We start from the raw sequence: 13,991 nt of genomic DNA on the forward strand, positions 1-13,991 counted from the left end.
AAGATCATCACTTTAAGAACTTAATTTGCAAGCACTTTTGCACTTTACAATTCAGTCATATAAGTAGTATACTTGAAATCAACAATACTAACCTTGTAAGTGTTGGTTGAGATGAATCACAATATCAGGCCTGACGATTTTATCTTAAACATGTATACCATTTATGTTAGAGCTGTATAAGACCCTTTGAATTAGCCTCCAAGCTCCTCGGGGCAAGACACATGTCTTTGTCTACATTTGCAGAGTGTGAACAGACAGTTGGCTCCTGATAAATAATACAATGCAATTGCCTAACTATAGGATGCAGAAATTTGCAAGGAAATGAAATTTCACTTTGACTGTAGAGAAATGCTCAGAAAAAACATTTCAAGAAATGAAAGGTGGAGGACAAGAGAAACAATTGTTTTACTTTACAAAATCCTGGGGTTGGAGGTTCAAGGATGGGCATTGTCAAATTAATTCCATTTAGTTAGCATGGCATTAAAATGTACTGTGAAGATTTCTGGGGATTAATAGTAAAGAAATGGAAATCTTCCTCTTTTTTTAATAAAAAGAGATAAAAACTTTTCAGGTTTGTACCATTCCTCTTTGCTAGAGATAAGAATTCTGCTTTACTAGCTGTCTGTAACCAAGATGATTTGACCTTTACTGGATTAATATCTCCCTCTTTTCCTAACTAATCTTCTCTAATAGCAAAGGAAGATATTTTGAGGTATAAAAAAACACCCTGGAGGATTGGAACTGGTCATAAGAAAAAGTAAAATCGTTATGGCAGGATGTATAGAGGTGTTAAAATCTTACACACAAATTCATAATTATGGCATACAAAAGGCTTTTTTCCAGTGATATGGTTTTCACTTTATTATGTCTTTGCTAAGCAAACTGCAATACACTGTTGTAAAATTTACACAGCAACATACCAAAAAAACCACTACACCAAAGCCAGCTCATAGATATATAAACAATAACTCTTCAAATCCATTGCCTGCCCCTCATGTCACAGGAAAGGACTCCTCCTGAGACAAAATAGCATATTTTAGGTGCTACTGTCCTTCAGCATTTCCACTGAGGACAACAACGAAATTCCTGTTGGAAGTGAAAAGATGGCATCCTGGTAAAAGTACAGAGCAGTCTATTTACCCCAGTAGTGCTGCTTTCTCACCCAGCTTCACTCACGTTTTGACTTTATAGAGGTCTCTGGTTAAAACTTGTCACAGTTTTTATCTTTGCAACCATATTCCCTAGAACTCTTCTGCTCAGGAAGTTCTACTTTTCTACTATAAACACCTATGTAGGAAGTCATGGGTCTGGAATTAAGTTAGATTTCTGTTTTATTTTATCTTGTCTATTTTTCTACTTATAAAGATTTGCTTTTTTTCCTATCTCAGAATCCTCGGACATATTAAGGGCTTGGCCCGGGTGGGTTTCAATATCTGACTATCATCTGTGTTACTCTTCAGATGTTAAAATCAACACAGTTTCTTCTGATGTCAGAATTAGACAGCTTCTACACATCTGCTATGCTACAAGCTTTCAAAGAGGGATAGAGACCAAAAAGTAGCCTACAGAACTGGGGCAAAAGAAAGATATGTAATCCCAATCATCACGTAGGAAGGGGAAATGGCTATCATAATCAAGGCTATAACCAAAATTTGTTAAAACCATTCTAGCTATCAGCACAGATATTCAACACAACTAGCCAGTGTGAAGTCAATGCAAGATGGCAGGCTAACTCATACTATGCATCACCACATTCATGACTTCGCACTCAGCTTTGACCAGTGCAGAAATTTACCCTCAAAGCACTGGAGAACCTGCTTTTTCTTAGAGACAAGGATAAAATGGATTTCTGCAAGGAAGTGGGTGAGTCAGCTCAGCATTTTCATAGATTTATTCATAGATTCATAGTGTGTGAGGCCAGAAGGGACTATTAGATAGTCTAGTCTGACCTCTTGTAAATCATAGGTCATTACGTTTCATTCAGCTTCCCCTGCATCAAGTCCAACAGTTTTGTGTTTTGCTAAAATACCTTTCTTGCTCAAGTACAAGGTATTTATTTGAAGACATGCAGAGACTGAAAAACCACCATTCCTCTTAAGGTTTGGTTCTAATGATTTATTACATTCTTTAAGAAGCATAGGTGCTTTATTTTTAATTGGAATTTGTTTGCCTTATGCTTTGAGCCGTTTTGTTCCAGTTACGCCTTTCTCTGTTAGCTTAAATTACCTATCAGTATCTACTATTTTTGGCCCAGTGCTTAGGGTCTGTGATCAAGATCTTTGAACTCTCTCTTTATTAAAGTGAATAAACCAGACTCTTTAAATGTCTCACTGTGAGGTATCTTCTCAGGGCGTATAATATTTTTGTATTCCAGTTTTCCCTCTCCAATTTCTGCCATTTTCTGAAATGTGGAATTAAGAATTATTTTCCTATTAGCCTCATCAGAACTATACACCAGGCTCACCTGACTACTTTTAATTACTTTTCCCATTATTTATCCCAGAATTATAAGCAGCCCTTTCTTCCATCATACTACCTACAAACTCATATGCAACCACATATCCACTATATTTTCACAGCTTTACAATATATATCTATCTGTCCTCTGATTCTCCCTCTGATCTTCATATAAACATACCGTACTTCCTTGTCTCTGAATGTATAACTTTGCACTTAGCTGTATTTAAACCACAATTTTTTGGAAAAGATGTCCCTCATCAAGTATGTTTGTAAACCCAAGCTCCATCTACACAACAGGTTCTAAGAGTAAAAGCAAAATGATGATGGTTATAAATACAGGTACAGAAGATCACGTCAGCTGCTGCCTGTAATAAATATTATGAGCATAGTGACAAAACAAAATGTATTAAAGAATTCATAAATTATATTCTTACAGAAACACAGACAGCCTCATATCAGAATAATTAGAAAAGCAGCATCTAAATGAACCTGCAAAAACACACAGATTACTGGGGGCTTGGTTGAAGTTCATCCAGTCCATGCAGTGTTGGTTTCCTCCTTGTGAAAGTTCAAGCCTCAAAAGAAGGCAGCTGTATGTCATACCATGATATGCAACTGAGATGTGCCTGGGATGCATGGTGAACCCAGGAGCTTGAAAACATGATCATATCCTCAATTTTGGATGTTTATAATGCTGTCCAAAGACCCAGAATTGGTATGCTAGCCATGCATGCCTTTCTATATCTGTGATTGTCCCTTCCATAAGTACTTTTTTAACTAGCATTTCACAGTTATTCACCAAAGTTAAATCTATATGATATGGATATACTGATTTCTTGCCCAACTTTATTTCTAGTTCTGCTCATTGGTTTGAGAAATATCCAGCTCAGATCACATTTATATCATCTTTGAATCAACATTCTCTCTGGTATGCACAAGGCAGCAAATTTTACATACTGAGTCCTTTTGAGATTAATGTCCTGCACTTAGATAATGCTAAGAACTGATAGAAGTGATAGAAAAGAAAGTCAGCCCTGAGACACCTAGACAGTCAGGTTAAAAAAAAGGGAGACTTTCAGGAACACAAAGAATAGCTCTTCAATTTAGTTAAATTTTAGATGCAGTATTTTAAACTTCTTATTCAGCTATCCCACATGAGGGCCAGCATTCGCCACCTTCTACTTGACATGTCACTAAGGTGTCACTTTCTGGATTTTCTTATTCTTTTATTAATCTCTTGACAATATGGTATATCTCATGCTTTCTTCCTCATGAGAGTCTCTCTTGTCATCTGCTCTGTTTTTTTCCTCTAAAGATGTCCTCTTCATTCAGTTTCTCCTATTTTCCTCTTGCAATTAACCACTTTATTCTCCTACTTCTGAAATACTGTACTTGTTTGTTTGTTTGTTTTTATGGTCATACTTACAAATGCCTGAGGATAAAGAATGATAACCTATCTCCATTGCAGGGAAATGATAATTCTTGCAAGACTTAAGCAGATTCAACAACATAAATAATTTTCACCACCTTTTTATTTTTAAAAATTTTTATTTTTAGTATTACATTTTTTAGTTTTACATTTTCAGCATTCTTTCATTCCCATTTTATGTCAATTCAGAAATCAAGAAAGTTGAGTGGTTTATGGATATAAGAAGCTTTTAAAATCTTTGAACTTCTTCTTGAGTAAAATTACCCAATGTTTCTTTGTGTCCTGAGCAGTCAAAACAAATCCGTTGGCTAAACTCTCAAAATCTGAAACAAAAGAAGATATGAACATTGTCTTATAAGTGTGCCTTGAAGCCTGGGACCTCAGCTGTTTTTGAGGTGCTAAAACAAAAAAATCATGTTCCAAAGACAATGATGATTTAGGAAAGCAACATGTCTGTAAAACTAATGTCAACCAGGAGGTCTGACAAAAGATAACTGAGGCAAAGAACAAGAGTGAACACAGCTACCCCACCTTTCACTGTGCGAGGTTTCCTCTGGTCTGGATCATCTTCCCTTCCAGCTGCTTGATAGCATGGCCTGAGTCAGTACAGATTTTGGCACTGACCTGCTGAGCGGAGACCACCTCTGCTAACCGTGGCACTTGTGCTCCGGCTCTCACTTCACATGGGCTTCTGAAAAGTGGAATGGTTGTCTGCGCTCTCCTCAGTGGTGGGCTTTACTAAGAGCTCAGCCATTGGAGGTCACAACAGCCACTGTCTTGGAGATAAGCCAGATAGATAGCTTGTCACATATGGCAGGATGTTAGTTGTTTGTGTGGATTTTCAGATATATCGATGCCATAGTAATGACATTGTTCTAAACGTGTTTAGAGCTCAGGATAAGGCCTTGAAATGAGACTGAAATCAACTGTCTCATACACATGTCGGGGGACCTAAACATGCAGCAAGATACAGGCACAAAGTAAGCTTTAAATAATGCAAAAGCCACTAGAATTCAGTGTTTTGTTGAGTGAAATAGAAGAAAAGGTGTTAAATCTTGTCTTGGTACCTTTATTCCCAGCTTGTCTACTGCTGAAGTTTACCCAGTGAGATGACTTTCTTAGAGCCCTTTGTATATTGTAATAAACTGTTTCTGCCTTTATCTGACTGGAGGAGCTCAGATAGGAATAAGACTGCCCAATAAATGCATTAGACTTTGAATGTGCTGTCAACCTTCACTCCATTCTGCAGAGAAATTTCATGATTTTTTTTTTTTTTGTTTCATTATAGCTATTGCATGTGGGATCAACCAGGTTTTGTATTTTCCCCAGAAATTGCTCTAGGACTGTTGGATTGTTTTGCTTTCCTGTTGTTAGAAACAGCAGACATGATGTCTATATTTGTGTTACTATTTTGGTATATTCATTTTTTCTATATCTTTAAATGTACCACCCATCTAACCCAATTACCTTTTAATTCAGGAAATTCTGCTGCAGCTCAAAGAAGAGAAAAATTATCATCACACAGTCAGAAGAGCATGCCTTTTTATTAAAAGAAAACAAACAAACAACTGGCCTATATCAAATGTAATCAACTATACTACTAAAAATCAAAATAACTACTTTGGAATTTTAAAGGAGCTTATAATTCTGCATAAAAATGATTTAAATTAATTTTAATAAATATTTTGCCAGTGTGGGTAGGTATAACTCTGCTTGTCAGCACATCTGTATTTTTCTCTCATCTAATAAACTAGCTAGGACAGTGCAGCAAAGGAACATTATAATATTAACAATGTTGCTGGAAAGCTCTGTGCTTTAGAATGAATTAACTTCCACTGCACTGCAGAACATACAAAGTGAAATTGGCTCAGCTCAGAATAGCAAGTTTAACCCCTTAGGAGCTGCTAAGCTCTACTTATGTCTTGACAATGGTTTTTGAGTAGCACTGGCATGGGAATCACAGAGGTAGCTGATATATTTGGCAAATTTGGAAAAGGAACTGCCTAGGAAAAATCTGAGAAAACATTTTTATTTTATGCAACAAAAAAAATGTTTCAACTTTGCATTCCAGGGAATGTGTGAAGAGACAGCAGTCAAGTTCCAGAAATACTAATGGGTTAATGTCATGGCAGAAGAACTGAGATGTGTATCTTGTTATGCGAATATTCATTCACAATGCCAGACAGAACAATCCTCTTCTGCGGCTGCACCCAGGTTTTGATTTTCCTTCTCTTAAAAACTTATCAGCTTAATGACTGAAGAACGATTCAGTGAAAATCTGAGAGCTGCTCAGGACTTGGCCCCTTCTTAATTGGTCCATGTAGAAAGGTTTGTTGGAGAAGCTTTCATCATCTCACTGACTTCCATGGGATGTCCTTAGATGCTTTTTCTCCCAGGGGTGAGAATACTGTGTGGGTCAGCTCCTTTTGTGATATGGTCAGGAAAGCATGAATTGGGACCACCTAGTGCCTTTTGCACAGGTCATAAAACAGATGATAATCTTTTATTACTACCATACCGGACTACAGTGAGTCTAGAGATCTAAAAGACAAACATGCTGGATACCAGATTTAAAAAAAAAACCAAACCTCCAAAAAACAACAAAATAAATAATCAAGACTATCTTTTCACTGAAACAAAATAAAATGTATTGAAAATATTATTTTTCTGTTTGTATCATGGAATGAATTTATTGGGAGTTTGCAGGGTTGAGAAGGCTGAGGGGTTATCATTTTACATGATATCTGTTTTATGTATTTCCCGGTCAAAAACTGCCAAATCCCCAGACTGAGATACCTCACATGGGTTAATTGTCTTCTTTATATGTTGCACTACTAATTTTCTCCACTTTTAAACAATCCCTGTGCATTTCAAATGCCATGGGAAATCTGGAGAGAGTGATATGTCTAATGCTGCTGAGTTGCTGCTCATCCTTAAGGTTTGCTATACTGTGTTTTTGTGGTTTTCTAATCCGTGGCTTTTGTATTTTCAGATACTCATAGCAGAGTAAATATATTCTAATGTGATGGTTTTTACTTGGTCTATTCACTCAAGAAAATTAAAGCAGCCAAATGTACACATGAGAAGAAAAAATAGAAACTCACTTGGTAAAATGAGTTGCAAAGAAACTCTAGTGCATTAAGTACTGAAGAGTGAAAAGAGGCAAGTGAAGTCCAACCTTAATCCATTCTTGCTAAAACCTCCAGTTGGACAATTTCTTACTGTGTTTTTCCTTAGCCAGTCTTACTATACTTATGAAAATTCAAAACTTTTAATGCTCCATTGGTTTTACATCCCCAGAATTTCTCACATATCCAAAGAAAACAAACTCTCTGCTCCAATTTCCTACCATGAGCCCAATTAAAGGACTACTAATCCTGCTATGCCTTTCAATAAAGCTCTTGATCCTCTCTTTGCTGACTATTTCTATCTCATCTTTTCATGTTAAACACCTACTTTGCTGAAATGATTCCTTGGAGAACTTACCTGATTAATTTGATTACTAGTTTTGAGATCTATTCTCCATTACTTACACAGATACACTTGAGACTCTACTTTATTCCTTGTCATACACAAATGGCCCACTCCAAAGCTAGTAAAGCTGTTTGCTGGATCAGCTCCACTCATTGGTATATATGTTCTGCTTTTAAGAGCTTGTGAGATGTGCCTGTCATATACATGTACAAGTATATGTGCATGTACATATACATACACAAACAAGCAACAGAATGTGCAAGAGAGCCTAATATATAAAAATATAAACATAAAAGAAAAATTGAAAATTACTAGATTCCATATCTCACCCAACAATCTCATTGGGTCCATAGAAGTCTATTCTACTCGGTTTTAATTGGAAAATAGAAATAATTGTTCCCTTCCTCATACTTTTTATTCTCTTCTTTATTCACTTAATTTGCTTTTCCTGTCTTTCTTTATGTCAGGTGAAAAAAAAAAAAAAAGGATTTTCTCTGAAAGTAGTACAAATTCTCCTTTATGCCTATACCAATGTGCCCTCAAGAAAAGTCCCTTACTTATTTCAGTCATGTATAACAAAATATTGGTAATTTATACTACACTCAGAGTGTGTTAGGTGCTGTAGATGTCTTCCCAGAAGAGCTTAAACACAAGTGAGCTTCTGAAGAAAATACTGAGAAGCTGTATTTTCTTGGGGAAATGCTGAGATGGAAGAATGATCTGTCTTCATATCTTCTGGAATAGTCTTAAACAGAACAGTTGCTAATGTCATAACTGAAAACCGATGCAAGGATTATTTCAACATTGTATCTTATCTTTATTGTAACATTACCAAAGAAAGACCCTAATACAGTCAAATTTTAAAAAGCGTGGTTGAAAATACTTGTGAGTGTCTCCAGTAACTATCTATTATCACTAAGGTTGCAACAACAGATATTCACTGTTGGAATGAAGTTCATAAAAATAAAAGAATTAAGAGGAATGGGAAAGCTTACTGCTTGCATTAGGATAGGAGCTGAACAATTTAAGGAATAATGAAGCAGACGGCATCAGCTCTGATCTTCCTGAGGGGTGGCTGTGTGATCCAGGTCCTGATTCTGTGAGGATATGTACATAGACTTCAATGTACCTTCTTATGATGCAGTAATACATTTTACAGGATTAAGTTTGGTTTTGAGGCATAACCTCAGTAACTCAGAAGGAGCTACAGATGATTTATGTAAGTGTATGTGCAATTGGAATTCAGCTCATTACTACAGTTTTGCTAATGACCCTGGAGACCATGTTGTCCTCTAGTCATGTACAAATAACATGATTATACACAATGATATAATGGTTAATAATAATTGATCTAATTTTTTTTATGTCATCACCTCAGTAGCCTCAGCCTCATAGTATTTGCTTATCCTTTTTTTTTCTGAAAACCTCTCATTACTTTACCATGCAAAATTCTGACATAAGAAAAGAAAGCCTGCTTTATTTTTTAAGCAAATTCTTGCTCTTAATAATGAATTAATTATTAAAGTAATTGTAGATTTTCACGTGTCTCTGGTGTTTTCTTTTTTCTTTCCATCTCCTTTTCTTATCCCATTCTTTGCTTCTCAGCTTAACCCTTTTTAACTTCAACCCTAGGAAACTCAAAGGTGCCAGTGAACAATAGATTTGAATCAGTCATAGGGTCAGTATTGCATTTGCCAAAGATTGCAATAGCTGATCTAAACATGTAGTACCTTCAAAAACTAGCCCTCATCAATGAAGACTTAATACACCAGAATGTAGTCAATTAGATGACACATGAGAGGATTATCTTGGGTTTCTATCAGATACCGGTCAGCAACTGCTATCTCTGATCCTCAGTGACTTTCTGATTTATATATTCCATCTCAGAAATGTTTCTTATGCTGATGTTCCAATGAATCTTCTTATGCTTTTGATGTTTACACATTGTTGGCAATTGACTGGGCATGCAATTATCAGTCACTAGCATTTATGTGTCTTCAAGGCACAAAAATCAAGTGTCGTTCTTTTTTTAGGACTGACTTTTGAGGGGAGTAGAAGATATTTCCCTTGTGGAAGTAGAACAATACTAATAGAAGTGAATCTTGCTTCATTCCAGCTGATCTATTTCAGCCTCAGACAAAGAGCTATTGGGAAATCCGTGTGGGTTGAGATGGACTTTTATATTGTAGTTCCTGGATACATTACAGATTTCATATTCTTATCTTCTTTGGCATCATTCACATCTGGTCAGGGTACACCTTGTCAGAAAATTATTTTGCTTAGTGTTCAGATGGGCTCTGTGGATCATGCTGTTCCCTAACAGTACCTAACAATTGTATAATATACACAGATGATTCTTATATGCTACAATTGCATTTAAATATTCCTATTTTTTTAACTCTTGAAGCTTCCCACTTTTGTTTTGCTTTATTTGTGGGGGTTTTTTAACCATCTGTCTAAAAGTATTTTTCATTTTATCTTATTTAATATTTGGTTATTTCGAATTCCTTAAAAACTAACAGTCAGGATATGAAAACAAATACAAACAAAAGTCCAACCTCAAGAAAATATGTCATTTGTGAGGAAAGGTATCGGAATAGGTAGTTTAATTGGTCACCTACCTAAATCTATATCCAGAATCAAGGCTTCTAAAAAAGAATCTGTATATTAATGTTGATTTTGCTGTATGTCATCTTTCTTTTCTTGAATGTGTGCAAAAGTTCAGGGAGGAGAAACACTGGGAAAAATGTCAAAGGGATATGACCATTTGAAGAGCAATAAACTTTTTAGTTTGACTTCTTGCCCTAAGGATGCACTGGCATCTGAGGACTCCTTCCTTGTAGGTTTGATTGCAATCTGCATTTTCATGAACTGTCAGGCATGATTGCCAAAGGTGATGATATTACGGCAATGGGATTATGACAAAAAGATGACAAAAAGATTAGATTCTGTGTTAGAAACCTTCATATGCATTGTCAGAAAATGTGAAGAATTTGAAACTATAGGCAATGAGAACAGACCTAAAATTTCTAACCTGAAAATTGCAACTGTGTGACATTACCTATTTATTTTGCATCACCATATAAAGTCTCAGAAAAATAAACTGGAATGAGTGGACAGGATGTTATCAGATAGGAGTTTTGAATTGTAAGACTTTTTTTTAGCTCAGAGAGCCACTCTGTAAATATTGCCTTTTAAAATGGCTACCTGAGATTCTTGGAGCTTAGAACATCTCCTCCCAGTTATGTCTATCAAAGCAAATAATAAGCAGAGCTCTTGCTGTGCCACTTTTTCCATTATGCTTGTCAATGAAGAAGCAGAACAAAATTCTCAAGATGTGAGAAAAATGGAACATATTTAGTTAGAGGGATCTTGGATTCACTTATAAAGTATATATTTTCTTTGAAAATGTTAAATTGTTTGAGAGACAGGAACTGAGAATAGCAGCTTTTATTTTCTAAACACCAATTACATATGAGTGAAAAATATGTATCTCTGTAACTCAAAGAATAGGCTTAATTTTTTGAAGGATCACACAGATAAGCACTTCAAGGAAAGGTACAGATGGTTGCATGTACATCGTGCAAACTCATGGATGTTATAACAAAGGCCAAATCCTTTGACAGAAGTATCTGCTTGTTCCTGTGCATATACTTCTATCTTTATGTTGGTTTAGAATTCTGCAGGCATAAAGAACTCAGTTGCACATAAGTGCAGAAATAGGGGCATTCATCAAAAGGCATTGCAGCGTTTGTATAGTAAAACACAGACTGTGTTCTCTTAAATAGAATAAAATCTTTTAAAACACCCATAAATATTCCTGTTATATTTTGAGAAAATATTTTTAATATGGGTCTGATCTTCAGCAACATATACTGGCTGGTGTGGCTGTGTTTTGTTATGGTTTCTTAGTTCCCAGTTCTTCTGACAGAAAACCTGTGCCTGATTTCTGAACTTAGATACAGTGGCAGATATTCCTGCCTAGTTTGTTAAATCAGCTTCTGAATAACAGCTGATTTCACATTTTAAGCATCAATATGTAACCACGTAGCTGAAATCAGAATCAAGGGTCTTCAATCAAAAATGTGAAAAATAAGAAAAAGCAGTCGTTCCCCCACCCTCCAGCCTTCTGGCTGCCTGCCATTTTGTAAAGATATTTCAGTCTCTGCAGCTCAGTCCTTTTTTTATTCTAATGCCTCCTTGTGCAAATGCTTCTTCTCATGTGTCTTTCTCTTTGCTGCGGGCATAGTGCACCTGTTTGAAAGGAGCACATTACTTTTTTTTTTTTTTTTTTTTTTTTTGATTTCCCAACTGCTACCCCTTTTGGCACGAATCTGTCTCCAACAGCTGAGAAAGCAGAAAAGCTAAAGCCCTTTTGCTACTTAGAGACCTACCTTCAACTCTGAGAAGAGCCATGTGACGCTACTGGAACTTCCTTCCCTTGGATTCTCGCTCTGAGGCTGAAATTTCCGTGGTAGTGGAGCTTCCCGATTGTGTAATGAGAGGGATATGCTTCTGAGGGCATGGGTAACCTTTTTCTGGCCTGCTGCTTAGCTCTTCAACTTCGTCAGCACTCCTTACAAAAATATGGATCTATTCCACATTGCAGAATTTGATATACCCATTTCTCTTTTACAGAGCTCAAACCCATATGGCAGTTGCTTCCTGCTGATACCTCCACACTAGGAATCTCTTCAGTAAAGTAACCAAGACTTGAAGAGAAATACATAACATGTTATTTGTTCCTTGTGCTCACATACCTAAGCCCTGTTTTCTAAATCAGAGGCCCAGAGAATCCTCTGGTGAAGATCAGGAAATCCTACCTACAATTCAACCTGCATGTTGAAGAATTTCCTATTCTGGTAGTCACAGGAATGAATAACCCCTCCATGATAGATGCCTAATAGCAGTACTGCTCCCTAAATTTATCCAGATCCTCTTGGAGTACAAATGTCAAGCCCCAGTTCTTCTGCCTTCTGTGCCACCAGCAATAAAGCTGGTGAAGTCAGGGTGTAGTTAGCTAGCAATTCTGCAGATGATACACGAGGCAGATGAGAGTCCTGCTCATGGTCCCACAGCTTTTCCAGCTCTGAAGGGCTGTCAGGTGGAAAAAAGTAGTAAAAACTTATTCCAGTCAATAAAGAAGATGTGGTTTTGAATACACACAGGAAACAGTTTTTTGAGTAAAAAGGTACCGTTTCACCTGGTCATTCTCAGCATACGCTTGCACACTGAACAAAGACAAGCTAGATAACAATTATACTGTTCTGGCAATGAGTTCATGAGAAAAAGGAAAAACAAAAAGTATACTCATGTTTTCACTAAAACGACACAACTTGCTTTCCCTTCTGTCCCGTTTGATGTCTGTCCTTTTGTTCTTGTCCCTGTCTATTCTTTATATTATGTCCCTACATTAGCTGTATGTTTTTCAGTGCATCTTATTGTACTTTAGCCCAGGCAAAATGAATTTTAGGATGGTGCCCCCAGAAAAGATTTACGAAGCTGCCTCTGTGAGAGATGGCTGCTTCCAGATGTGAGTATAATGCTAGTGCAGCCACCTCTGTGTTTTAAATTTTTATAAACATGTGGTTTCCATTTTGGTAAATTCTACATGTCAGTCAGTTCAAAAGACGTGATACATTTTATATTACTGTTCTTCAATAAAAGGCATTGTCCTGGCATATATCCAGCCCAAGGGCAAGAAACCCCAGACTATGTTGGGATTTGTTCAGCTCTTCTTAAATCTACAGCACACCAATGAGCTATATACACATGGTAAAATCAAGATTAGTCACAGTATGATCTTTAGGTGGTGAACATCCTGAAAACAAAACAAAACACCCACAAAAAAAAAGAAAAAAAGAAGAAGAGGTGCCAAGACAAGACTCTTCAATACTTATGGAAAAAAGAAGAATATGCTTTTCTAGCCCATGGTAAAGAGGGCATTGCATCAAAAAGTATTCAAATTAGGCATTGCCAAAGGTAATGATGCATTGGAATTAGTTGCAATCAGTGAGGATCCATCAGTGGAGGCTTTTTAGGACAAAGATAAAGAAATTAGATAGAACCAATGCTGTTTTGGAAGAGGAGGGTGGAGTAGATATTGTCTCAAATTCTGTTTGGTCATAGATGGCACAGAAAATGGGATTATCCTTTGGATGTTGCCTCAAGGCCTAGTTAGAAACCTCTTGTTTGCCAAGTACCTCTGCAATGGATAGAAAGTGTGGGGAAGCAGAAAGGTCATTTGTCGTAAACATACCTTACAAATTCTCGTATGTATTCTTAATGTACTATGTTTGGTCTCTATAGAAACAGATCATATTACTATACACTTACATTTTTATGATGTGTAAGGTGAAGAAAGACAATTCTTGAAAATAGTTTTTACATGTGCACAAATGCCATCTCAAACAGAAGAGCCACTCAACTTGGCGATGTATTTCCTTCTCAGAAAATTACATGGGAGATGGAGATAGAAACCCTGGGAACGCTCTCAGTTTGAAAGGTGACCATTCCTCACTGAATCTAAAACATTCACACTAGAAAGAAGACGGGCGTAGTTATGATGAGCACATAACCAAGAAACACAGTTATGGGAAGAGGCAACAGTCAAGGCAGGATTTTGTTG

The 13,991-nt window shown here is 36.6% G+C and overlaps 1 long non-coding RNA gene across 2 annotated transcripts in view; it reads right to left on the bottom strand.

The window, feature by feature from the left end:
• Positions 1–4,097: 4,097 nt before the first annotated feature.
• Positions 4,098–13,991, bottom strand: part of LOC148057340 (uncharacterized) — a 31,944-nt gene continuing 22,050 nt past the window's right edge. Inside the window, exons 2-3 of one of the 2 annotated variants that reach the window (XR_015699474.1) lie at positions 4,421–4,661; positions 4,098–4,212 (exon numbers count right to left, since the gene is read on the bottom strand). This is a non-coding gene — a long non-coding RNA (uncharacterized LOC148057340). Of the gene's footprint in view, positions 4,213–4,420; positions 4,666–13,991 lie in introns of both variants that reach the window. The other variant, XR_015699470.1, reaches the window with a different exon arrangement.

Source organism: Nipponia nippon, unplaced genomic scaffold (genome assembly GCF_047370975.1).
Source record: "Nipponia nippon isolate SJK-2023a ecotype South Korea unplaced genomic scaffold, ASM4737097v1 scaffold_1, whole genome shotgun sequence".
Lineage (NCBI taxonomy): Eukaryota > Metazoa > Chordata > Aves > Pelecaniformes > Threskiornithidae > Nipponia > Nipponia nippon.